The 26,733-nt window shown below is 37.3% G+C and overlaps 2 protein-coding genes across 13 annotated transcripts in view; one reads left to right on the top strand and one right to left on the bottom strand.

Moving 5' to 3' along the window:
- The window catches only part of CMSS1 (cms1 ribosomal small subunit homolog), a 218,059-nt gene that overhangs the window by 43,910 nt on the left and 147,416 nt on the right, over window positions 1-26,733 (top strand). The window lies entirely within an intron of this gene.
- FILIP1L (filamin A interacting protein 1 like) overlaps window positions 1-26,733 on the bottom strand; it is a 184,820-nt gene that overhangs the window by 42,086 nt on the left and 116,001 nt on the right. The gene's annotated exons all lie outside the window — the stretch shown is intronic.

Raw genomic sequence — 26,733 nt, 5'->3', positions numbered from 1 at the left:
AGTATTTACAGAATTTCTTGACCTCCTAGGGTGTAGTCACATGTAGCTCTTTGTGTTAGTCTTGCCCACAGCAGGTACTGTTCAAGGAGTCTCTTGGGCTTAGGGAAATGTATTTAGCAGACTCAGACACTCCACAGCTCCAGAGTCTGCAACAAAAATTTTACAAAACCCTGGAGTGAGGAAGGAGAACAAATACAAAAGGGTATTAATTTGGCTTTTTTACAGCAGCTGGCATGAGACGTATCAGCCTTAAGAGCCATTACTTTCAACTCGGCAATATTGAAGTTGTGTCATTATCTGGGAACACTTTTATTGATCTCATGTCTCCAGGTGTTATGTCAACAGGATGGACTATTACTAAGAAAGTCTTCTAGGAGATGAACTAAATGCTTGAATAGCCGACAGCTTGCTTCATGCTTGAAAACTGAACTAAAGCACAAAAAAAATGGTATAAGGAAACTCCCTTCCAGCACCTGACGAAACAGCAAATTTTTCTTTTAGTCCCTACAATTCTATGCTCTTTAAACAGTCTTCCCTGCAACCTTTCCCTGTTTTATAGTCTGCTTTATTTTGTAGAGTTTTTTAGTTTTTGAGTGCTTTATTTTTAGCCGGTTTATTCCGCTACCTATTTTTAGTTGTAAGGATGAAGCTTCTGTACCTTTTAACATTGTTTCCCCTGGGTAATTTGATTGAAAGCATCTTGACAGAGCATAATTTCTGCCTTCTATTTGCTCTGGCCAGTGAGCTCAGGAGCTTCTAATACGAAGATTAATATTAATTAGATGAAAGATACTTAGAGTCTATACAAATTGCACTTATAAAGAGTGTGGTCAGGATGTGCTGCATAGAATTGATTAAAAAGAATTGATTATTGGGTTCTTACTTGTAATGACACAGTTTCATATAAGTGAAATCTATAGTGGCATATTCTGCTGTGAAATGGCATAGTACACTTGATAATTGCTAGTAATTTATCTTATAAGCAGGCTGTACTATTAGTCAAGAAAAAAAAAAAAGCTAAATTCTTAAATTGATTCAACAAAGGAACATAGAATTTAGTACTTTTGGGGACTCTAAAGAACGAAGATTTAAGCACTGTAAATTTGTAGATCTTCAGGTTATATTTACTCCCCCTGTGCCCTCTCCAGTAAATACAGAAAAATATATATAGGTAAATATTTGTGCATAACTGTAGCCAGTAGCAAGGACAGAAGAGAAAAGTGGTTCTAGTTATTGTATTGCAGTACTTATGATAGTACTTATGCAGCCTTTTTGTGTTTAACTTTTAAAATGATACAGAAATGTCTTGATTCCATTTATAATAGACAGAGGCCTAGAACTGGAAAGCTGTAAAAGAGCAAGTATATTTTTGAATTCCTAATGTACGGTGTACTGGTTAAATCCAGATCCAGTTATGCATAACCTCTTAGGTTGATTCAAGTTTGGGATGCATGAAGTTTTTTAGTTATTTTCTGTTTTACTCTGTTTTTCTGATTGTAATTGTTTTTATTCAAACTTCCATAGTAGATGGGCAAAGGCAATTTGCACATAAAACAAATCAGTCCTTAATATTGCTGCTGAGTAAAGAGGAACATACATGAATCCAACACTACCAAAATAGGAGGAGTTATTTTGCTAGAAGCCTAAGATGTGTCCAGAGTGACATAAGGTTATACAGAGCTTGACAAGAATAAACACTTTGGGAGCTATAAAATTGCTTTGACCTTGGGGCTTGGGAACCTAAGTGGAGCCTTAACTTTTAGCTATCTGTGTGTATGTAAATCAAAGCAAGTCATGCCCAGAAATGTTGCTAAGTTTATTTTTCTCAGCAGTCAGTGTGACGGATGGTTGCAGTTCTTGGCGTGGTTGTGGTAGGCATAGGTATCCCTGGAGCAGAAACAGGCATTGCTCAGGGGCTGTGGCTGTGGAGATCATGGCTTTGCACATGGAGAGCAGGGTCTGAGTTGGAGGCAGTTCTGAAGTGCATCCAGATCTGCTGGGAATCACTCTGAAGTTTATGCACTTTTACACAAAGGAGTTCTGGGTGTGTCTGAGTTTCAATGAACGATGGTTCCAGTGGATTTTGATTTCTTTCAGCTAGTTAATATTTTGAATGAATATCTGAGGGCTGTTTGTGATACCTTAGCTTTAAATGTCCTGGTCTGTGTTCCACATGTATTGATGTCATAGAATTTGGATCATTTAGTCAAACTCATTACTTTTGCTTCGATATTGGACTTTCTTGGAAGCATCTTCTCCAGTTTAGGTACTCAGCAAAAGCAGCACAGCTGCCTGATTTTGGTAGTGAATTCCTGCAGACTTCAGGGAATAGCACTAACATAGGTAATACAAAAAGAAATGGGGAATCATGTTCGTGAATCTTTTTGCAAGTACAATAATTTGTTTCTTTCCATAACTGTAGTATAATAGAGAGACCAAATCACCAAATCCCTTGTTTGGGATTTTTTTTCTTTAACTACTGCACCAGCTATTAGCAAGTTTTTTTTCTCTTCTCTTCTTGTGCTGTTCTGTTCCTCTCTGTTTTTTAGATGTGCATCTAGGAGCCAAAACCAATAAGAGAGGCTAACATTGGTCAGGTGAGGTTCCAGTTTGTTTTTGTCCTATTGGAAGAAGAAAATCCATTATTGGATTATTGGAAGGTGGAGGGAGGGCCATGTGACGATTCCAATGTCTAATGGAGTGATTGGGAAGGAATGGTTAGCGGTATTTTTAGCATTTGTACTGGAATGCAGGGAGGCTCATTGATTACACTTTTGTTCCCTGAGGGAGGTCAATGGGAAAAGGAAGAGGTCCTGAATCGGGAAGTAATGCACACAGAATCACAACTGTGTGCTTTTCACTTTGACATTAATCTCAATTTAGAAAGGAAAATGCCTGGATATTGCATTTCTGCAGGGAATTATCTTAGAAATCTTGTGTTTCAAATAGGGCCGACTTGTTACTGTCAATTGCATGGCATTGAGGACAGAGAAAATGGTAACATCTTTCATAATGAAGAAAAATATTCACTTTGTTTTCTAGTAGAGCTTTGGGTTTGATTTTTTTCTGTCTTCATTCTTCTGACCCTGACATTGTTTTATCTCTCTCGTAGTAATTTCTTAAGTGACAGTGATTTTATAACAGAACCCTATTGTCATTTTTCTGGTGAATATTTGAATATTTTACTTACACTAAACTTTTCTTCTCTTTTAAAAAACACTTCTTCATTGACCTGAACTATGAAAGTTGCTATATCTAAAACCCCATCAGGTGACAATCCTTTTAAAGTGTATGTGTGCATGGTTTTATGACATTTATAGGTTATTACTTTTTCCATTTTGCTGAACAATGAAAGTACCAGGAATGTGTTCATGTGCAACATTTGAATGCAAATCCTAAGTTAAATACTTTCACAACACTTAAGCTGTGGGTGTATTGGTACAAGCTGGAATTCCACATGTTATTTCTCTCTTAAGGAATGCACAGATCTCTTAGGTGTTCTTTTGGCTGCTGCCTTTTGGGCATAAACATTTTTAAAAGTTACTTAAAGAAAACATTTTTTCTTTCTTGTTCATAAATGCAATTTGGTAGAGAATTTTATTCAATTTTTTGAGAACTTGTAAATTCAAATGAAGTTGGGTTGTTCTGTGTTGCTTATTGTGTGACTAGTTGGGAAGAAAATCGTGATTCTGTTCTTGGTGTCAGAAGGTTTGTAAGTGCTACAGAGCAAGCAAACCATGAAGGGACACAGCTCAAGCTGCTGAGTGGGTCAGACTGAAAAGTGCTTGGGCTTCTAATTCTGTGGTTCACAGTGAGCATGCTCAGATGTTTTGTTGCTTCTAAAGAAATGTTACATCATCCGATTTGCAAAGTCACTAGGCTATAGCTGTCTTTACATCCAACAGAATTCTCAAGTGGGATATCAAATACTTGCATTACATAATCAGAACAAAGCCTTTATTGGTTGATTGTACCCTTAGGGTGGAATGCTGGATGGTAGTTGCATATGGAAGACATAATCTTGCAGAATTAACCATTTCCTAACCATCCTGTCAACAACTATGAAGTGAAATAATAGCGTGGGGATAGGATTCACCTGGGAAGGGTGTAGCTAAAGAAAATTAAGATTTTAAATTGGTTTAATGAGTTCATCATCTTTCTGTAAATGCACTTAAATGTATTGAAACAAACAGAAAGGACCAGAAGAGTTTTATGGATATCTTTATAGACTGATTCGCTGAAATTTCATGTGGTGTAATTCCTGTTGTTAATGAATTCAAAGGAGGTAGACCAATTTCCACCCAGTCTGTGGTTTTAATTTATTGGAAAATGATCCACTTAAAAATACTGGAAGTAAATTTTTTGGTTATGGAATATTAAATTTGTCTTTCTGAGCTAATTTAAGTACATTTTAGAGTTATTCAGTTGTTAAGGACCATATGTGCAAAATATGTGTCTGGTGATTTTAATTGGTCCAATTCAGAACTGATCTGGTTTTTAATAAGAACTTTTTTTGTGAAAGATATAATATAGAGCTTATAATTCTCAAGCTACATGAAAGTGATACCAAAGTTTGGTCTTTTATTGATTGTCATGGTATTTTTTGTGATCTCAGTCTAGTTTTAATGAACCTGGATTTCATAAACCAAATTAAATAAACAGGTAAGTCCTTACTCTGTGGGAAATGAGACCACATTAAACAAAAACCAAACAAAACCCCTACATTAAAAAATCTGAGCTTTATGTTATGATGATCTACATGTGATTTCCTGTGTTGTCTTAATGCAGTTTTTATATGTGGCTTTAGGGTAAAATTGTACCCATCTTTAAAACCTCTAGGTATTTATACCTTTTAGGCTGGAAGTTGTTTTTCAGGGAAAATGCTGACTGAACCCAAGGCCGTGGGTTTTGTTCCTCTCTTCCCTCTTGTGCTGCCCTCAGACTAAATTAGTCTCCAGTCTGAGTAATCCATCAATATTGACTTTGCTTTTGAGGTATATTTCTTGAAAAGTGGGAACTCATTGACAAGCTCTTTCTGTTATTGTGCCTGTCCCAACATATCCATAGAAATAAAATATTTGATACTGGATAATATTGAATAATAATATTGAATATTTCGCAGAATCCCCCCAGTTCTTCACCACATCAGTTTTAGATGGACAGTGCTTCCATAAAAGTCTTGAAACAAGATACTGATTTTAGAAGTGTGGGTCTCCAAATACTCTCCTTGATTCTTCAAGGACCACTGGGACAGAATTGTGTGTAATACTGAAGATCCTTAAGTGAAAAGCAAGGCATATACAGCAGAATTTAAAACTTCCTTGTATTTTTGTCCAGTGAAGTACACAGTGTAATTCTTTATGATTTTTTTGGAAATGCATACCCAGGACCTAGTGTGGATGAGCACTCAGTAGACTTAATAAAGCTGATTTGCAAATTTTTGATGAATGCAAGTTTCAGCTGTTACCCATTGGGTGGGCAATAGGTGATGTTTAACAACCTACCAACTTGCTTTCTTTTTACTTATCAGCAGTTCTGTTTAGAAAAGTGGAGAGGAGAGGGTTGGGTGGGGGAATGAGCCTGTGTGACATTTTCTCCCTGATAGTTATTAATGGAGGCATCTTTCTGTTTCAGTCTCCCAGTGATATTTATACCAGTGGTGGAGCAGACACTGGGACAAAGGATTACTAGTTAATTTGGAGAGCTAAATATACATGTGACTAATGTGTTAAGGAAAACACCACCACAAACACCCTCCAGGTTTTGGTAGGGAAGCATCAGCCAGTAGGATTTCCCTTTTGACAGTGGAGCTTGCCCCATGACCTTTCTGCTTTTTGGTTTCTGAATTTGTCCTGAATACTACTCAGAAATGTAAAGTTAAGCATAATTCTGGATGAATTGCAGTCAGTTTCATAGGACACCTTGGAAGTAACAAACATCAAACTCTGCAATGAAAATTAGGCTTAAAAGCCAGGTAAAAATAACCTAGCATGTCCATGAAGAGTCACCCGATAACAAAACTGTAAATAAAAGTACGATGTGCTGGATAGTTCCCATGCTTAGCATAAACCCATGTCTTTAAGTAATTAACAGTTGCTTTGCAAACTTCAGAAAATACCAGGTTTCAGGCTGTGCATCTCTGTTGGTTTCATTATGCTCTTGAGGCTTTAAATGGAGGTAAAAGGTAATTCTGTAGTCTCTGATTGTGCAATTTAGGTAATTTTCTGACATTGAATTTGTGATTCCCTTTTTTTCATTTGCAAACTTCTGTCTGCATCTCCTCACATTAAAAACAAATTAACAATCAAAAAACCCTAACCAAACAAGAGAAAAAAACAACCCAAAGATGTGAAATTAACCAACCAAAAAAATTAAAATCAAAACCAGAAAAAGAAAAGATCAGGTATTGTCATGTAATGATTGTGATGCTGATAATCAATTCAAGAGCACTGATGAAAGGAAAATAATGACGTTTTACTTTAATTTTACTTAGTTTAGTAACACTTTTTATTCCATGAAACTTCTCTTGAGGCTGGCCAGCATATGTACTTTTGTGCTGTTTGTCATCGAGTGACTCCTTTTGGAAATACTTGGTTATTTTAAACCTGTTTACAAATTTATTTCTTGATGGATTAATTACTTCTGTTTAATGGTACCAAGGCAACTGCTCACTTCTCTTTTGGTGGATACATCCATTTTTTACCCCTACATTCATCTTTTACTCTTTTTTTCTGCCCACCTTTCTGAAGAATTCTGTGTGATTTTAGCTTTTCATGGTCCTGACAACAAAACAAAGGCATGTGTAGTGTTAGAGATGTTATTTGAGGTGCACTACTCTGGAATTGTGAACGTGCCCAAGCTGACCCTGGGAAGCAGGACTTGCAGGGAGAGAGACTGCACAAGCCACTGGTAAACTGAGCAGTGAGTTTACAAGCAAGGACTGTTGGATCATCAGTGTTGATGCTTGGGTTTCACAAAGGAACCTTGCATCTGGAAACTGAAAGGAGAAAAAGTTTCTTAAAGGTGGCCTTAAAAAAAAAAAAAAGGTAAAACATTGCTTCTCCAGTACATGGCTGCAGCTATATATTTTGCAGCATGAGTCATAGATGGCTTTATAGTTCTATGTCCCCTTGCACAGGAAGAATAAACTTTGGAGAAGAGGAAGTTAAGAGAAAACAGAAGTGTGAACAACTGCTAATGGTGCTCTCTCTGGCTCCATTCAGTCTGCCATTCCATCATACTTGAAGGGGGTAATTCGGAGATTCCTTTCTTGGCATATAAGTGGCAACATATGTTTGAAACAGCGAGTGGAAAATGTAGGAAAAAAATGACAGGCGTATGGCAATAGGAAGGCAAGGAAAAATTTGTTGCCCTAACGTTAGCCACATAATTGGTACACTTAACTTCTGAGGGACTGATTTATTTAAAGACAAAAATTTATGCTCCATTCATTCAGGTTTTCTATACGTGGTCTTCATCTTACAGTGCCTTCATACTTACTCTGCTCTCTGAGGGAGTGGAAGGTGATAGGAGAGGTTCAGAGCCTCAGCCAAGGGATAGAGGGGGAATCTGGATGCAAATAGGCAAACCAATCTTCATCCATCTTCTCATTTTAAAAGAGGAAGAATTTAAAACCTCCTTTATTTTAATATTCAGTTTTGTGCGGTTTTTTTATTATTATTTTTGCCATATTGAGTTAGCTAGAATGTTTATGGCTTAATGCAACATAACATGTACTGCTTAATGAATAGAATAGCTTTCCTGGAAACAGGCATCATGCACAATAGTGTTTCCAGTGTGAAGTACATGTTGGCTTTACTCTTAAGAAGGGTTTCTACCCATACATATGTCTGTGCACAATTGTAAGCAAAATGCAGAATCTCAAACTGTACATGATGTGGAGATTATGTGGGTAGTTCTTTCTGTTTCCTCAGGTAGTTTTGTGCCCTGAGTTGAATAATTCATTTCAAGGGAGAGTGTTGTTGGGAAGGTCAAAGTCAAACCTACTCTTGTGGAGCTTCTGATGACATGTAAAATGTGTGTTTAGGAATGTTTTTTGGCCTGAAGCTGACAACTCTGCAATCCAAATAATATATTCTCAAAAAGGCTTAGGAGGAAATCAATCTGTTTTCTTTCTATTGAAAAATGATTTATCAAAACCCTGGGAGAATGTCTCTTACCACATTTGCCTTCAGAAATGTGGCCTCTTTTCTGAAGAGTGGTGAGGTCCTTGGAGAACTGTAACTTGGCAACTGATTGGTCTTGTTATGGCCCTTACTCCATGGGGATCTTAGGCCTTGAATGGAAAAGGAAAATTGACTAGATGACATTTTAATTTTGTTCCTACTCCTTTCTGACCTCTTCTGGCTCTGGGATTTTATGGTCTAGTGGTTTAATTTTGAGATGCTAAGTCTTATGTGAGATTATAAATACTGGTAAGTTCATTGCATTACTCTAGCAATTGTGGTTTATTCTGGGGAGTGAAGGGCAGATGGCTTACCAATCTTATTTAAATTCAGAAAGTATGCTTCTAAACTTTTAAATATAGATAAAAAGCCAGCTCTAGCTTTTTAAAGAAACAAAATCAAAACAATGAAAACAGCCTCCATATTTAGTATTGTGTTAACAAGTGGCACTCTGAAAACTTGGGATACCGGAGCCAGTATCTACCACAGTAAATGACATCACAAATACTGTCAGCAGAATGAATTAAAACAAATATTTTGAAAAGAAACCTATTTATGCTATTCTGGTTGTCACCTATGTTACCAAAAAAACAGGAAAATGCATCTGAAATTCACAGAAATCTTTGGAGTTAAAAAGGAAAAAAAAAAACCCAAAAGATTTCTAACTATGTGAAGAGAGGAACGTGTACTGCTTGTTTGGGAAGAAAGAGGAGACATTATAAAAGAAGTTTTAGGAAAACTATTAAATATTTTTAATTTGGTAGCTTTTGTATGTCTTATTTTACTTACATGCAAATGCATTCAATTGCCCTATAATTTGTTTGGGTTATTTTGTTTGATTGTTGACTTTTAGTTTTGTAAATTGACTGTGGTGGAATCACTTCCATGGAAGCAGAATCCTGCAAATGTGTGGACTACAGTGATGCAGGTCAGAAGGAACAAGGACATGTATCCTTTCTATGAGGCCCTGCCTCCTAATTCTGCATCAATTTGAAGAGTGCATTTAAAGAGGTTTGGTCCTTCTGCTGCTCTCATCATGTTTTAGTTTCTGAGCCAATGGTTAAGGAGAGAACTACATTTTGTATCATAAACACTTCAGCTGATTGGAGTTTTTCCTTGGATTGGCCATCACAGCAGCATAAAATGCTGTAAGGATTTGTCATGTTTGAGGAAGAGCTTTTTGCTTCAGTACATTGGCTAAAACATACAAACTGTCACCCACTGTCAGGTGTCAGAAGGGATTAGTGCATGGCTCTTATGTCCTTGTACTCCAGCACCACGTAACTCTAGTCCCAAGGTGTGACACCTTTATGGTTGTGGGAAGCTCCAGAAGGTTTGTACAGCTTTTTAAAGCAGCAGGGTTGGTGCCTGTCTGTGTGCCGTGGGTGGCAGCCATCCAGTAGAAGGGCAGATTTCAAAGGGGCATGTGGACTGTTGCTGGGTATGAAACACATGTACACACATAGTTATTTCTTGTGAAATGCAGTGAATTCATCCTTTTTCCTTTTTCTTTTCTTGAGTTGAACAGTTCTACTGCTCCATTTTACTTCAATCACCATACAGCAAATGCTAGAAGAGAGACAGCCACTGCTGCCATCTCTCCCTGACTGAAGGTTGAAATCTATGCTTTATGCCACCTATCTTAAGATCCACTAGTATCTTGTGTTTTTCTAAATCCTTCTCTAGATAGCTGAGCTTTAGGATCCTGTTCTTACCAGGAGTATTGTCAATTAGTTGCCCTGTAAAAAGTCACTCTTGTTATTACTGAACTATTAGCTTCTTAAAGTATTAGCTTTGGATATTTGAAAAAAGCTTTGTGCAGATGTGCAGCTCTGACTTCTGTGTGTCTGACCTGTGCTGGTGCACAGCAGTAGGTATGAACAGTTTTGAGTATAGTTGCAAATTTAGTTGGATTTGGATATCATGGTAGGGGTCAGTCTGCTTTTTTTAATGCTGAGAAGATGAGATGTTCTTTTTGCTGCAATTTCTAATGGGAGTAGATTTCAGCTTCTTCAGAATTTTTCAAATCCTTTTATCCAGTGTTATTGGAGTTGTTTTTTTCAGTCTCAGATATAAGCTGTGTTGGTTTACTGTACTGGGATGAGTTTCTTCTATGGGTCTTGGGGATCAGTATTTTTGTTTACTTCCCCATCCAGTCTGGAGTGCTGATGCTGTTGTAGATTGTTTTCCGTGTTGAAATTTTGGCTGGAGATGATTAAGAATTGCATACTCTGGAGAGCTCTCTGAACAAACTAAAGAGACAGCAAATCTAATGTTTTGGGGTTTATTGCAATTTATAATTTGAGGAGGATGCAACATGTGTAGAGTAGAGATCCTATGTAAATATTTAAGCTTTAAAGTCTAGAATGTCTTCTGATGTTGTTTTATATAATTTCCTTTTAAGCAGAATATTTGTATGTTTTTAAAAGATGTAAACTCCTAGGATGTTAGTGTGGAGAAATTAAAGCACGCAAAAATATCTTACCTGTGTACTAATTAAATAAATACTTCAATATTGTAAATAGACGACAGTAATTGAAACATAAATGCACTTGAGATTGTGGTCGTCAGGACAGGAATTTTACATTTCTGATTGATTCCTCCCAGCCTGGGAATAGGCATTACAAACTCCTTTCTCTTTGCTTCCTTTCAATAATTCAAAATTCTTAATTTTTTCATATTTATTTTTGTTTATTAAGGGCACCAACAACAGCCATTGCTCTTTCACAGTGACTTGGAAGCAGAGAATAAGAAGACTTTTAAAACATGTTAGTATACTTGTTCTGGCGTAATATCAGGACTGTTAGCATAGGATGCTTAACATAAATGTAGGAGGCAAACTGTAGGGTAAGCATGAACAGAATAATTTGTTCTGTAACAATGTCTCATTTGATTTGATAATCAGAAATACATTTGATTTCAAAATAATATTTTTCCCTTCCTTTTCATGCATGCTGCTGAATCCTCAGAAACAAGAGTCAACCATTTCGGTGCCTTTATTTTGCATCTAAAGGCTCAGTAGAATTTCCTAAACTTTTGGGCTTATAAATTTCTGGTTGGAGTGTCATGATCTCTTTATCAATCTTTATCTCTTTATCAAAAGAAACAAGCTTTTTGATGTACTTTTAGTTTTGGAGTTACCATGTTTTAATATTGATAGAAGCTTTCTTTTTCCATAATGCAAGGTAAACTAAAGAACAGGAACTAAAGTTCCTGACCAGCCCTCACTCTCTGTTTGTGATGCTTTGTGGTTGATGCATTTGATTGACTCTTAACATATAAAACAAGAAATCGTGCAGAGAGAGTAGATGAGTGAATATATAAATGGGTATGGAAATTTCACTGGCTATGTATGTTTCATTTGAAAGGTGGAAAGCCACAAAGAACATCAGATGAGCAAACCTGTAAAATGAAATGTACCTCAATACACATATGTGCAAAAATATGAGCGTGTATAAATGTATGTGTGTGTATATCTATGCACTTACATTCATCTTCTGCATTAATGTCAAATTCCCAGAAATGTCGTGACGAGAGAGGACCATTTTAGCTCATGTCAGGACAATGTGCTTTAGTAATTTCTCCATCCCTGGAGGGCTTATTAAACACTAAACAAAATGTCTCAGAATATAACTGATTGAGTGTTTTAAATTATGCCCTTTTGTTTGGCTCTTGGCCAGCTGCTCATTGCACCGGGCTGTGGTAAACAAAACCTGTAATTTACACTGACAGTATCTGCAATTCACTCTGCAAGCTTCTCAACTCGGAACTTTTATAAAATAAACATTCAAACAAACCTCAGGTTCTTAATGTAAACACATTTTGTAACTCTAAACTTGGCCAAACAGTTAAGAATCAAATAGGGGTTGTATCTTTTCCCCTTCCCATGAAAATGTCATTATATATTTTTCCTTCCTTTGCTTATAAATAGGGATATCTCTGCATGAATAATGAGAAAAGACAGCAGTAATCAAAGAATTTTTTTCTTTATCACATTTCTTTTTTTTTTTTTTTAACCATGTGGCATTGGCACCAATTTCCTAACTTCAATTTTTACTACCAAGCGTATCCTAGTGAGTACTAACACAAATTCCACCACACATGCCATATCTGCTTATCACATTCTTCTTGGTCCAAACTCAGAATGCAAAATGCAATTTAGTGAACTTCTATGATATGTATGATTTTCAGGAATTTCTGTGATTTTACTGTTTGCCTTCCCCCCCCCCCCCCAATTTGATGAATTAATTTTCTTTCAAGAGGGTGTTTCCTTAAAACTGTAAGGTAAGTCTAGATGTGTAGGCAGAAGTAGAATGGTAAGAAATCTGAACGGGCAGATGCTGTAGATGTGAAACAGATAAGCTGGATCAGAGCCATTGGTAAGTACCTGCACACAAGGGAGACGTAAAAGAGGCTTTGCTGCAAGTTATTGTGGTGTAAATAAAGAGGCCAGTACAGATTTATTCTGCAAATTGCTTAATCAAAGAGAGGTTATGGAAAGGAGTAGTGACCTAGCTATGTTACCTACAAGTCAGCACTTCTGGAGTGGGATTTTAGTGCGTGTGAGGATGCCTGTCTTTAGTCACTTGAGTGGAGCTCTATTTCCATAGACAACGCTGGCATCTTGGGCACCAGCACCAAAGTGGAGGCATCTGAACAAAGTCCTCCACTTCAGATCTATAGGCTGAATCCTGCCTTTAATGCCAAACATGGAACGGAGTTCATTTTTTGTTTCTGAACATAATTTACAGCTACACTCAAGAGCAGAGGGGGGACATGAGCAGTAGGAGGACAGAACTTGCTCCATGTTAGGCTTACTAGAAGGTGCCATGATATACCTGTCATAAGATCATCTCATGTAAGAATGGAGAACAGTAAGGTAATCTGAATAGGAAGAGAAGGTTGGGATGTTTTTTTGAGCTGCAACCAGAGCTACATGTTTTGCCATAATAATGTCAAAAATACGTACTCTTTACAGAGTTGATGACAAGAACAGAAAAGGAAATCTAATTGAATTATTTTAATATTAAGAACTGATGTATCTGAGAACAGATGGATCAAATAGAATAAACATATGTATATATAAAAGAAACCAATGCACAAAACTTGTATATGAATGTCTGCTTCGTATATACCTTATGAAGTATTTACAAATTCCTCTAGCATGTCATTGTTTGTACTCTAATTTATGTGTTTGTTTGAATGCAATGAATGTGAGTAAGGCTTGGCACCTGTAATGGCCTACAGCATCATCATTCCATTTCATGCAGGAAAGTGAGGAGTTTGTGTGAAATAAGGAAGGACTTCTTGAGTGTTACATAGCAGCTCATCAGCTTTTTCTTTCCCATTCCAATTATAACAGCTGAACAAACAAAATAACAGGAGAAGTTTCTTAAATAATTAAGGTAGATGTTTGGATGCTACAGGGAAGTGGAATGGTGTTCAAATGTTTCAGGATCGATTTTTTTCTGCATTCCTGGTCTTAGTGGCACTTGTGTTGGGATCCAATTATTCCTCTGTCCTAATTATTGAAGATATTTCAGTGACCTAAATATTCATCATACACATTTTGTCTAATTGCTCTTTTATTTGTATGCATTCATTTGAAGAGGACTTGTGATATGTTCTCTCCAGCATTTTTTGAGGTAAATGTAATTGAAGATATTTTTAGTATTTTTCTTTTAAAAACAAACAGCCTCTCCCTTTCTTCTTAGAGGTAGGAGAGCTCTGCTTTATTTGGAATAATTTTTAAAAGCCTAACTGTTCCCTTGAGCTCAGCATCTTTATTCCTCTCCCCATTATTTTTATGAGCTGCTGAATGCCTTATTTCGTTGGGAAGTCTGGCTGTGGCTCTCTAGAAGGATCAAGGCTGCATGCCTGAACTCTTTTCAAGCTATGACGCCACGTGCTAGTATTTATTTCTTAAAATTCGGACTAAATATTTCATTATAGTTATTTTCAAGAGACTTGTGCTTGAGTTCCCATGATCTCATTCTTTGATTTTTAGAAAGAAAAGAAGGAGTAAGTGAAGGTTGTGATATTCTACAGCTATCCAAATATTCAGCTTTTGCAATGGCAAATCAAGATTCTGATATTGCTTCTACATTTGGGTGCAATAAGGATAGGTAGCTCTTTGTAAAAACAGCATTATTTGTTGTGGAAAAAAGCTGGGTCTTTGTATAGTGAAACTAAATTAGTTATGGAAGTTTGTTTCATGACTGGACTTGTTTTCTTCTCCAATAATTTGCGAGCTACCAGGTTTTCCACACTGTTGGGAGGGACACACGGGTTTTCTGCAACATACTCTTACCAAGGTCAGACTGCACTCTTGCTTAATATCCTGGACACTAAAAGATAACCTGTTTCCATGAGCCCAGTAGACATTTAGTAATTCAGGAGATTCTTTCTTGCATTTTAGTTGATGTTAACTTATGGGTGAAAAAAATGGGATGATGATGGATAGGTGCACAGGCTAAGAAACTCAATTAAAATTTCTCTTTGTAAATATCAGTTTCAAACAGTTGTATGTAAATAGTCAAACCCTCAAGGGCTTTTTTTATGCACATTAAAGAGATACATATCCATACTGGGAGAGGAGTAAACGAACTGCTCTAAGCCCAGTTAGTCTTGCTTCACTTCAGATACCAGGATTAACAGGATAGAACAGCAAAGCATTGCTTGAGGACAGGTGGGGAAGGAGAGTAGACTTGACACATCACTCTGCTTCCCCGTCAAATGGCTGGCGATTTTTGTGTTCATCAGGTGCATGCCAGTTCTTTTCTTGTTAAGAACTAGTGCTGCCCATTTCCCTGTTAGCTTTAAGAACCCACCAGCTCATAGTTCATCAGTTTTTCATGCAAGTTCTTTTAGAATACTTAAATGCCATTTAGTCCTGGTAAAGTGCTAGTAGACTTGTTGCTTTGTGTTGTACAAATTCGATTTAAAGCTTTTTCTACTTTGGATTCAAATGGCTTCACAGACTCTTTCTCCATAAACAGTCTAATGTGGAAAGCTCCTTGACTTCCAGAACATTGGGATCCAACACTGTTAGTCAGTCAATGCAAATATAAAAGGGATTGTGACAAACAAACCAAATTAATTTTATACTTCATTGTTCAGAGGAGAAAGGTCTCCAGATTCTGATTTCAGCCTTCGTCATTTTGGATTGAAGATCAGTAGTCTAGCACTTGTATGATTATCTGTTTATATATGTATTTCAACTCACAGAAGGTCTGCATATGTTTTTACACAGTAAATACATTTCTCTTGTTAGGCTCCACTTTTCTGCTTTCCTTTTCTCTAATTTTGATTTAAATACTTATCCATTAGTATAATCATATTTCTCTCTCTATTTTTCTCACATAGTGTAGAAGTATAAAACCACATTCTGTCCATGGCCACATTTACAACTGGACAGACTAATTTTTATGTTGGATTCTTGAGATTGCACAGAAGCCCTTGCACCCTTGTTCTTCTACTGTTTGGAGTTGTTTTTTGTTTGTTTGGTTGGTTAGTTTTTTTTTTTTAATTCTGCTTGTTTGAAATGCTCTTTAGCTACTTAAATGCTTTATTTCCAAGAATAGAGTTTTAATGATTGCTTCTCTAATTGGTGCATCATCCTGAGCTGTGTTTGCATGTGCCAGCTTTCTGTTAAGTTTAAATAGTCTTCATCTCAATTTTAAGCTTAAATACCAGTAGCCTGTTTTTTTTTTTTTTGGTTTTTTTTAGGTGAAGTTGTGTATCCTATTCCAAATGTCTTCCACAGTCTAATGAAACTGAATTCTTTCTTTCTGCATCATTTTCTCAGCTACTTTATGAAATGTGACTGTAATGCCAGAACCTGTGCTTTGGTACTAGAACTATTTCAAAGATGTAGCCATGGAGACAGTCTTTTTGTCAGGTGGCTAAAAAGCTAATTTTTTTTCTCCAAGCACTTTGAAAATTCATATGTTCATAAAAAAAACAACATATGTTGTTATTTTTATCATGAACAGCTCCTTCTCTGTTTTCTCTAAGAAAGTCTCTGGATACCTGCTGTGTATCATAAAACCACCTGTCTTTGCATTTAGAATACCCAAGGTCAAGGTTCTGTGTTTTGAGACTCAGATATTTGCATATGTGACAATTAAACGACAGACTTTAATGAAATGCTGGCAGTGAAATCTCATATTACATGGAATTAGCTGAATTTTAAGATTGGTTGCAAACAAGAAATTTAGACCAAACTAATCTTAAAAATTTGATAATCCTTACAAGCATATGTGGAAAACAGGCTGATTCATGTAAAATAATGTTTTATGTTGTGCAACTAGTAAAAGCTTTCTTTGGAATGTCTCCTTGTCTTTCTTTGTATTGGAATGCCAGCTTTTCTTACTTTGCATCTGAAGTTAACACAGAGCTAAAGAAGATGGGAATTCACAGAGATCAGGATCTTGAATCTGTAAGAGATGTTCCTTTGATAAAACTATTGAGTTAGACACCATGCTGTTGGTTATTTGCAATTGCAAGAAATTATGCATTTCAAAGGGGTTTTACAAAGCTCCTTACCCTCTGGTAAACAGAGGGTTTAAACTGAGGGAAGCTAAATCAGCTCAGCATTTGTGCCCCTCTGTAGGTTCACTTCTGTATATTTCAATCATCCTTTATTTCTAGGCCAAATGCTGCACTCAGGAAGACCTAAAGCACATACAGACGATCACAGCAGTTTTCATTGTCTTTTCAGGGGAATTGAATCAGAGCTAGTGTTGGCTGCTACATTGTGTTCACAGACCATAAGAAAACTGGATGTTGGGTTGATTTTTCAATAAGAGGTGGGGATGACTAGCAATTAATAACATGGATTTATGGGTGTGGTGCTGTATTACAGGGGTAAAGCTTTGATAAGCTTTGATAAGCATGTTTACAAGGTCCTTGGAGTTTTAATAGAGTGGTTTTCATTAACTTTATTTATAACCTATAGTTTTTATTGGCTATACTTAAATCTAGCCTATAAGGATTTTGGAGGTTTCTAGCAAACTTAGAGTTATAAAAAGTTAAGTAACTTTATCCGGTAAGTGTGTTTATCCAAATATGTTGTCAAACTTCTCAATTTCCGTTTTAGAAAGCCAGTTAGGGACAGACTGACTCATTCTCCTGTCTGACAGGACAGAGACATCCAGAGTTTAGCTGGCAAGACTGTTGAAAAAGAGGGAGAATTTTAGGATTTCAGGGAGTGGGTCTTGCTTCTCAGTTCCTCAGTTGGATGCAAGATGAAATTTTGAAATGAGAAACATGTGAAATCTTGTCTAAACATTTAATAAATGATGTCCCAATTTCCTGATGACTTAAATGCAAATTGTAGGATCTGAACATTCCTAAAAGTATTTTTAATAGTAGTAAATTTATACATCAGAATAAGGTTTACAGTGCTCAGAATTTCCTGATAACCCTGACATTTTTAGCAGCAAATCAGAGTGAAGGGAGAGGAGGGTGTATGGTCTCCATTTCTGCTAGGTTTTATTTAGTTTTCCACAAGGTTCTCTGGTTTTGTTCAGACTATGGGGAGGAAGGAAGCATAAAGAAGTGCAAGTGAGATGGTAAACATTTCAGGTTACTGAAATGGAAGGGTAGTTAAAGAAAAAACAGGGTTTAGTACCTATTAGTACCTGATAACGTTTGTGGGGCATGTGCCTTTCCCCAGTGACTTGAAGATGCTCTGAATCAAAGTGCTGAGGCTAAGGAATTGTCCTTTAGGATATGAAAGCCAAAGACCTTGACTGCTTTTAAAAGTGAAGAGCTCTGTTTTAAGTTGCAGGTTTTTAATCAGCTCATGTGATTTCAAGCAAAATGTGTGACTTGGAAGGTAAGTAAAGTAAGCAAGGAAGTAAATAAGGCAAAGAGCAGCTTTAGTGATGTGCTTTTGCAGTGCCTTAAGCTGGATGCTGTCTCTGCTGAAGATGCTCAGTGGGTCCTGGTCAGAGAATGAGAGCAGACCTGTGCAAGGTATATTCAAGCTCATGTACACATTTTAAAACCACATTTCTGGGTTCAATGAGTTTCTCTTCTACAAAGGCAGAGTGTGGAAGAAGGTAACTGTTGCTAGGCCAAATCTTGCAGACATAAATCAGTTAACTGAGTAATCGCAGTGTTATTGTCCCTTTTGGACTTTTAATCTCCTATTTTGGGGAGGGGAATAAAAGTTTTCTATGGCAGAATACTTCCCCTGACATCTGTCAGTAGTCATCATAACTATTTGGTTTGTGTTTTTTATCTGCTTGTTGCTGTTGTTGAAGATCAGGTTATGGTTCAAGAGTCTGGTGCTGGAGCCTTCCCTTGTCAGAATGCTTTTACCAGCCTTGTTTCCCATGATAAACTTTTCTGTGGGAGCATGAAGGAGCTGGTTAGTTCTCTGCCTGTTCAGTCTTTGGAGTTCCTTCAAGTTGTGCCTCTCAAGTGCTGTGAGATTTTATTCCAAGGGGTGTGCAGCTGAGACCTACCACAGAAGGAGAGTGGGCAGTTCTCCATTTGGAATCATCCTGAAGCAGCAGACCTTGCTGCAGCCCACTCTAACTCTCCTCCTGGGCTTTTATCTGCTCTGGATCTCTCTGTTACCCAACTGGGTGCCTTAGGGTTCTTTTTCAGTCCTAGCCAAGTATCTAACATCTTTCAGTAGAGGAATTACTGCACTGAGCTGTAAAGAGTTATTCAATGAATAGGAAGTATAATTTTGTTTATGACAAGGCAACTTTTATAGAACAGTCCTAGGGAAATGAGGCCTTTTCTGTACTTTGGACATCTGAAATGAGAAGTAAAATTGTTGACACTTCTGTTGGAGAACAACTCTCTGTTGCAAGGGAGAAACTCCATGGTCCAGTAGGTTTTCTTCTATCTACTCCTGTTTGCTACTCTGAGCCATCCATCTGATGTGTGCCTCATCATTACACACACTGAAACATACACAAGTTTGAATCACAAATTTTAAAGACCAGACTTCAATATGTCCTTTGCAAACTTTTAGATAATTCCTGTGGTTTTTTTCCTATCTTCTTAGTAGAAAGATGCAAATATTGAACATAGTTTTTTAATGTGTTCACACTCTCGATCTTCAGACTCTAAATAGGTTGTGATACCGTCTCCCAATGTGTGGTATTTTTCTGAGATGCTCTAAAATGTGCATTTCAGGCTCAAGAAACAAAATAATGTATGTACATAAAAATCAAAATTGTGATGTGAAAAGATTTTGGTGTTTATTTTTAGCATTTTTTTCAAGTAATCTCTGTTCTTAACAGACTTAGTGCTTCTGATCTTTTTATTTATTCTCTGTTTAAAATTACTGTCTCAGCACAGAGACTGAAGCTGAGACATTTTTCTTAAATTGTTGCAGTCTCCCATGCATGGTTCTCTCATATATGTGTATATAATACTCAAAGGTTTTTTAGCTGGGCATAAATGCATTGAAGATCACAGCATGCCATGGGAAACTTGGTTGAGTTTAGATCACAAGTCTTGGTAACTGATGTGTGACCTGCATTCTGAGTTCTCATGGCCATTTTCTCCTGCCTGTTTTTAAGATATGAAACTAATTATAGCACATGTAAGTCACTTAAATTTTTCTGCCACGAGAAAGATCTTAACTTCATTGAGATTTCTCCTCCTCCACATTCAAACCAGAGAACATCTTTTCCCATAGCAATGGCTTTTCTTGGAAAATTATGAGAGTGTCAAGTTTTCTATCTTGGAGAATGATTTAGGGATTTTTCTGTCTGTCTGATGTTGTGTGTTTGCTTTTCGAAGTTACAATTACAAAATCCTGTGCCAGTTTATCCCTCTCTCACAGCCCCACCCTGCAATGAATCAGAAGTGCACCCTGTCTTTTTTTGGTCACAGGTCTTGGTACAGTCATCTGCCTCTATTGTTGCTTATGATTAGGCTTGTTGTGCTGTGCCACACATGGAGTGGTGCCCTCGGTCTTATTTGGAAATGTGAATTGGTGACTGGAGCGAGTGCCCATGACTGAGGCAGTGCCTCCCCATGAGCATATTTGGCCTGTGCTTCATCGCCCATGCTGGTCGCTGCTTAGGTGTTGATTTACAAGAGCTGTAAATATGCTGAGACTCGCCAGCTTGGAAAGGTCATCCCTCCCTTTGAGTTCTGACATGAGGGTTAAAAGTACTGACCAGGGCCACCACCGTGCTGGTAAAGGGTGGCTTCCACAGCTGTCCCTTTCAGAATTTGTGTCCTTTTGCAGGGAAGGCGATGAGAATGTCTTTCCCCACACATGAGGGCAGAGAGGGTAGCAGTGTAGGCGAATGTCCTTGGCTAAGGTTATTCATTGTACCCTCTCCATCCTCCCAAAGTGTGCAGTGATAGTATTGGTTGCTAATAGTATAGTGTGCCTGAAACAGTGAACAGACGTGTTTTGTGCTCGGAATTTTAAAAATATCTAAATATGAGTCTATTTGTCTGTGCCATTCCACCAGTGTCAGTGGAGTTGCATGGGAAATGTTTGTCATCTTGATCTCACATCTCCTTGCTAATGACAGTAGGTGGAATAATTTTGAATTGCACCACCAATCTAGAGAGAATTTCTCAGTTACATTAACACTGAGCCCTCTTTGTATTTATTCTTGGAATTTTGCATTGAAAAAACATAATGTGATCATGTTTGACAGTTTTGGGATCTTAACCCTAAATTCTATTTATTTGCTCTAAGATAAAGTATTTTTGTCTTTCATCATGCACAAAGGCTGTTGTAAGCATCTTTGAATCCTTGAATTGTGTCAAAGATTTGATTTCACAACATCTGTTGAAAGTTATGTAGTGCAACAGTACATAGTTTTCCGCATACGAGCATGAGGTCATTAATCTGTGTACATCACTTCCTCGAGCCTCTCTTCGTGCCTCAGTGGTGTTATTAGTGGGACTGTCCCATTGGAGTGTAATGTAGAATAGGAATGCTAATGTTGTGCTTGTGGTGGGTCTTTCTTATTCACCTACAGAACACAAGATACCCATGAAAAAGGTCAAATGTGCACAGATCTGGCATCCATTTCACAACTTGCAAGACATAGTCTCCGGCATATGTAATACATATAACTCATTGCCAGAAAGCTAAAAGGAAATGATTGCATTTGAGTACAATGTAATCTACAACAATAGTTCAGTGTGCATGAAATTAAAAACCGCTGGTAACACGTGTAGAATAAATAAGTTGACAGTGTTTATTTTTACTGCAGCTCTCCACAGAGATTAAATCCTGCTTCTTATAATATTTAATTGGCTTCATTAAGAAAAATAGCAAATATTAATTATACTCATTCTTCCAGAATATTGAATTTTCCAGAGCTAGACATGGAAAATACCGCTAATCCAATGTGTAAATGTGTTTGAATTAAAGCACAGCAGTGTTATTCTAGCAACTAATACACTTCACCTTTTAGTTAAAATGGTTCCTTCTTTCCTTGATATCCTGTCCTGAATTCCAAGCACTATTTACTTGATCTATTGTGGGTAGCAATTGCTTTCATCTGACACTTTAAAATAAACCCAAACCACTTTGCCTAGAGCTCTCAGTTTCATGAAATTAACTTTCTTACCAACTCAAACCTTGAGCAGTCTTGTAATCTCATTTAATTTTGGTACAGTTCTAGTGTGATGCTTAGTCTATGTAATAACATTGCATTAGAGCAGAAGAAGGTACATGAGAGAAAATCTGTAGCCTTAATTCACTACCGAGTGTGCATCCAAGGAAGATACGGAGAAGGCTGAAATAGCTAATGTGGCAATGATCAAAAAGTATTTTTAAAGTGAGGGCCTGGAAATTTTTTTAATTATTTGGAAGTACAGAAAGGTATGTTTGGCTTATTTGGGTGTGTGTGTTTGGCTTGTTTGTTCCTTTGTTTTTTAATATTTATTTTTCTTGGAGGTGCTATGAACAAGAATTAGTGAGACTTAAATGTAGGAAAGCTTAGGTAAAAATGTGTGTAGGTACAACAGGCTGTGACCAGCAGTTACCCCGGTTTTAAGAATGGAGGTATTAGAGAGTTGTAAGGATGAAGGCAAAAGCAGAGGGCTAAAAAACTGATTTTCCTTCTGTTCTTATGAGGTTGGGAATTATGACAGGTTGCTCATATGGTGAGGTTTGTTGTTTTGGTGATGGTGTACACTTGAGTCATCATCATAGAGATGATGCCTGACTTCGAATTTCTGTGAGGAGGAGCACAGAAAGTGAATGGATGAAGAAAAGACATAAAGAATAAAACCTATGGAGTGCTATGAACAGAGCAGAGGTGGACAGTGGTAAGTTTCCAACTCAGAGTACACTGTGGAACACTCAGATAAATGAGCCCAGGCTGGAGTCACAGAAACTGTGTGGGTAAGAGCTGAAAGCTCATTTGTGCCCAAGGCAGCCAGATTATCAGAGAAAGTGAAGATGGATTAAGTTCAGAGCTTTGCCAGAAGAAAGAGCTATTATTAAGCTTTTGGTTGAACACGGTGCAGGAGCCAGACCAGAATGATGCCTACAAGGAAACTGAGGGAACAGGTCTTGGTGCCCGAGTTTGCATCAGGAGCCCAGGCAGCCAGCACAATCACTGACCTTGGGGATCTTTGGTGGTCAGCTGGACAAGGATCTGAGCGTCCTGCTTGGACTGTGAAGTTAGCCCTGCACTCAGCAGGTTGTGCTGGAGACCTCCAGAGACCACCTGAAACTTGTGTCACTCGATAGGTTGCTCTGTTAACTGACTGACATTGAGGGTGGCAGCAGCTGGAGCAAAAAGCACTGTTTTGTACAGTTTTATTAGATGAGAAAGGCTACAGGTGTGAGACTTCTGCAGATTAGGTTTCATGGGAAAAGATCCTCCTATTAGTAGATGATCCTTAACCTTAAGATCTTATTAATTCCTTCTATACTAAACTGCAGAGTTCTGTGCTAATATTTGAATTCTGTGAGCAAAATTTATTATAACTACCTTTAAAAATGTATTTACATTACCTATTAGTGAACTCCTTTTTTATCCCCTGTCCTTTTGAATAACATTGACCTCTTAACAGGTGTATCTTCGTAATAAAGCTTTGCCCTTTTGTATAGTTGAGAGTCTGTATAGAATATTGAAAGTTTGAAGGTGGAACACACCTGTACATTGGGGCATTTCTTCCTTTCATCCAGTTTAACTCTCAGGTACTGTGATTGATTTATTTTCCTCATACCTTTATTTTCTTTCAGTAAATGGAAAATAGGGAATAACTGTCCTTAGATAACATTTAAAGCTTCTTGATATATGCAGTGGAAAAGGACTGTGTAAGTGCTAAACATTCTACTATTTTGCTCTTTTGTTTCTTTTTTTTGTATGGGGTGGAGAGTATATGCATAAATACTTGTATACATATGGCATGTGTTTTCAAACTGGAGCATGCATATCTGGAAAACATTTTAGTTTCATATTTTACCCTTGTAAAATGTTTTCTAAACCAGCAGCTTTTATTATTTAACTGTGCTGCAAAAATATGGAATGTAGATAAGTGATTTTGGACAAATGCATACATCCTCAGGGAAGATACAGTGGACTCTGAATTAGAATCTGAAGTAAGTATTCTTCACAGTCCCTAATCCTTCTCTCCACCTTCCAGCCCCAGGAAATGTAAGAGCTTCTAAACAAGGCCAGTAGCTTTTATGGGATGATTCTTCAGGTGCACTAGTTGTCTGTGTATCCAGCTTTTGGATTTATTATTTTTTGCATTCCTCTCAACTTTGGTGCTGCTGTTTCTTTAAGCTCCATCAACACAACCAATTTTTCCCTTCTGGACTCTAGTTGACTTGGTCTGCTACACCACCATGCATATGTTGTTGTCTTGGTGTTCCTGTCTGGTCTGCACACACGCAGAGAATCATTGATGTTGAAGTGCAGGAAAGACCTATCCACTTTTCCATTGGCCTCTTTTTCTCCACAAAACTTTTCCTCATATGCTCGGAGTTTGTCAGGCTTGTGGCTCCATGCTTTAAAAGTGTGACTGTAGATGAATCATTACAATGACACTAGCATTTTATTCTTTGTTTGCTGGTAAATGTCTGTTGTAAGGAATGAGACTGTTCACTTTGAAGATCAGTCTTTGAACTGTGAAGTGAACAGAAGATTCTGAACTACAGCAAGGAGGATTAATTTTTCACTGACAACAAGAAAAATAATTAAATTGCCTAAAGGGTTAACATTGTTCTGGTTCTCATATGTAGAAAGTTTTCACTCATCCTGTCATGAGCTTATCCTCCCAAATCTGACAATGTACAGTTGCTGAGGACAGTCTTGTTGCCTTACTGTAAAGTCCAATTCTTGAATGGTTAAAGTGAAGAGCTTTTGTTGAGTCATCAAATACTCTCATATTTTGTACAATCCAAGCATTAACTCTTTCAATGAGAGATGCCATCCATAAAGGACATAAGGCAATACAAAGGCCATAGAGATGAAGGGTTCTCTAGTTTATGTAAAACATGATCATCTGATAAATTAATGACTGAAATTTTCATTTTAAAATTCTTCAGTTCTATTTTTCTGAGCACACAGGCAAGAGCGAGGAAGTGCTTTCTTTCTGCCTTATTTGAAGATATATCCAGAACAGTTTGTAAGACTTGGATCTAAGTCTAAACTAATGATTTCTTTAATCTTGCCATAAGAAGTAGTTTTCAGAATCTCAGCATCACTGTCTCATAACATCTAAGTTTTTTTTCCTTTTGATCACAGTCACATATTATTCATGTACCTTCTTTGGCTTGTATACATTGCATACCCTCCAAGGATATCTTTAGCATGAACTGTAGCCTTGCTCTTTGATAAAAGCAAGGTACGTGTTTGGCTAATTGAAAGTCAGGGATTTTGCTTTGAACCTGAAATACTGTTTGGAGTGCTGTATATCCATCATATAGAAGAGGATATTGCTTCTGGCTAAAAAAGAAAAGTAAGTTCTTTGGTGAATCCTTCCTGCTTTTTTTTTTTTACTTGTACTGGGGTAAGCAAAAATTCATGTCATTGCTTTTTGTGTGAAACTTTTTATAGAGTATTATTTGTTCTTAATCCAAATGCAAAGTTTGCATTTTAGAAAATGTAAATTGGAGTAAGAATTTTCAAGTGGAAGAAAAGGTCACTTTGCCATGTCAGGTAGGCTCATGTAGGGCAAGCTGCGTCTTAACTTGGTGAGTTCTTTTGGTTGTGGGTTTTTTTGTTGTTGGGTTTTTTGGGTTTTTTTTTTTTTTTCTGTTATGGCAGGCAACTGTGTAGAGATCTTGATGGTGACATTACTTGGCAAACAATTTGGAATCAGCTCAGTAAGTGACATCACATTCCCTTAAGGTTTTCCACATAAAATACATCCTCAAAAAAAAAAAAAAAAAAAAAGGAGAGAGACTTAATCTGAGAGCTATTATTATATCCTCTCAGGGCTCTTTTAGCATCTCAGCATTCCCTCTCTTCCCACCATTTTCCAGGCAGCTTGACTAAAAGTAGCAGACAATAGTGATAAATGCTTTACAGTTTTCTTGGGAATGGTAACAGAGATGGGGCAGAGGGGAAGGGATAGAGGGATATAGAGATGGGCAGGAAAGAGAGTTTTAATGCAATGTCTGTCCTGTTTAAAAAGAAATTAATTACTCCAATGCTTAGTCTTTCCCTCTGTGCAGCTTTTCACAGTGTGAACACATTGTCTGATGTAACAGTTTGCTAGTATTAGCCAGTGGGGTTGTCTAGCTCTGCCTCTAAGAGATAAATGTGTCATATTTTGAGGAGAAGACAGCAGAGATGAAAACTTCCCTTGATCTCAGGGTTTGGTTCCTGATTGATGATGATTCCCAGGAGCAGTTCCTAGTATGTGCTTTTCTCTGTGTGCCCATGCTTGCCTGCATCTGTACACATTTTCCTGAGGAGCAAAGCATTTTCTTCCCCAGCCTCTGGAGCTGCAAGTGTAAATCCGGCCGTGTGCTCGGTGTGTGCTGCCTTTGATGGACGTGCAGGAGAGAGGGGCAGCACACAGCGTGAGCGCTGCCAGAATGTGGAATGTGTAGGACGTGATGTTACACAGGCCAGGCAAAGGAAGGATTATCTATGCATAATGTGAGTTTAGAATAGGCTTGATGTTCTCACACCCAAACATTTCCATCTGTTCCTAAGCGAAAGGAAACTGAGACAATATTCTCCTATCTTCTGGGCTAGCTATACAGGGAATAGGAAATGTTCTTTGATATTTTTTTCCTTACAATGTGTTCGGTTTTATAGCAGATTCAAAGAAGGCATGGTATAAAGTGGCTTCTTTTAAAGACAGTAAATTACATTAAATTTTTAATTCTTCTGAGAATTGGAATTGAAATTGTAACACTGTGCTTAAACAAGCTGTGGCACTTTTAGGTTACTCTTAAAAAATAAAGCTGTTCTTATGGGTTTTATGCCAACTCTGATATGAGACCTTTGTCATTTTTACCTTCAAAGCTTTCTGGAAATTATCCTCTGCCTTTGCTTCCTCTCTATGTATTTCTATGTTTTGTCCAAATACCTACTTATCCTCATGTCTTTTTCTTCTGCCATGAAAG

The sequence above is a fragment of the Taeniopygia guttata genome, chromosome 1 (assembly GCF_048771995.1).
Source record: "Taeniopygia guttata chromosome 1, bTaeGut7.mat, whole genome shotgun sequence".
In the NCBI taxonomy this organism is placed as follows: Eukaryota; Metazoa; Chordata; class Aves; order Passeriformes; family Estrildidae; genus Taeniopygia; species Taeniopygia guttata.
Note: the sequence above shows the minus strand (reverse complement) of the source record. Positions and strands in the feature narration are given on the sequence as shown.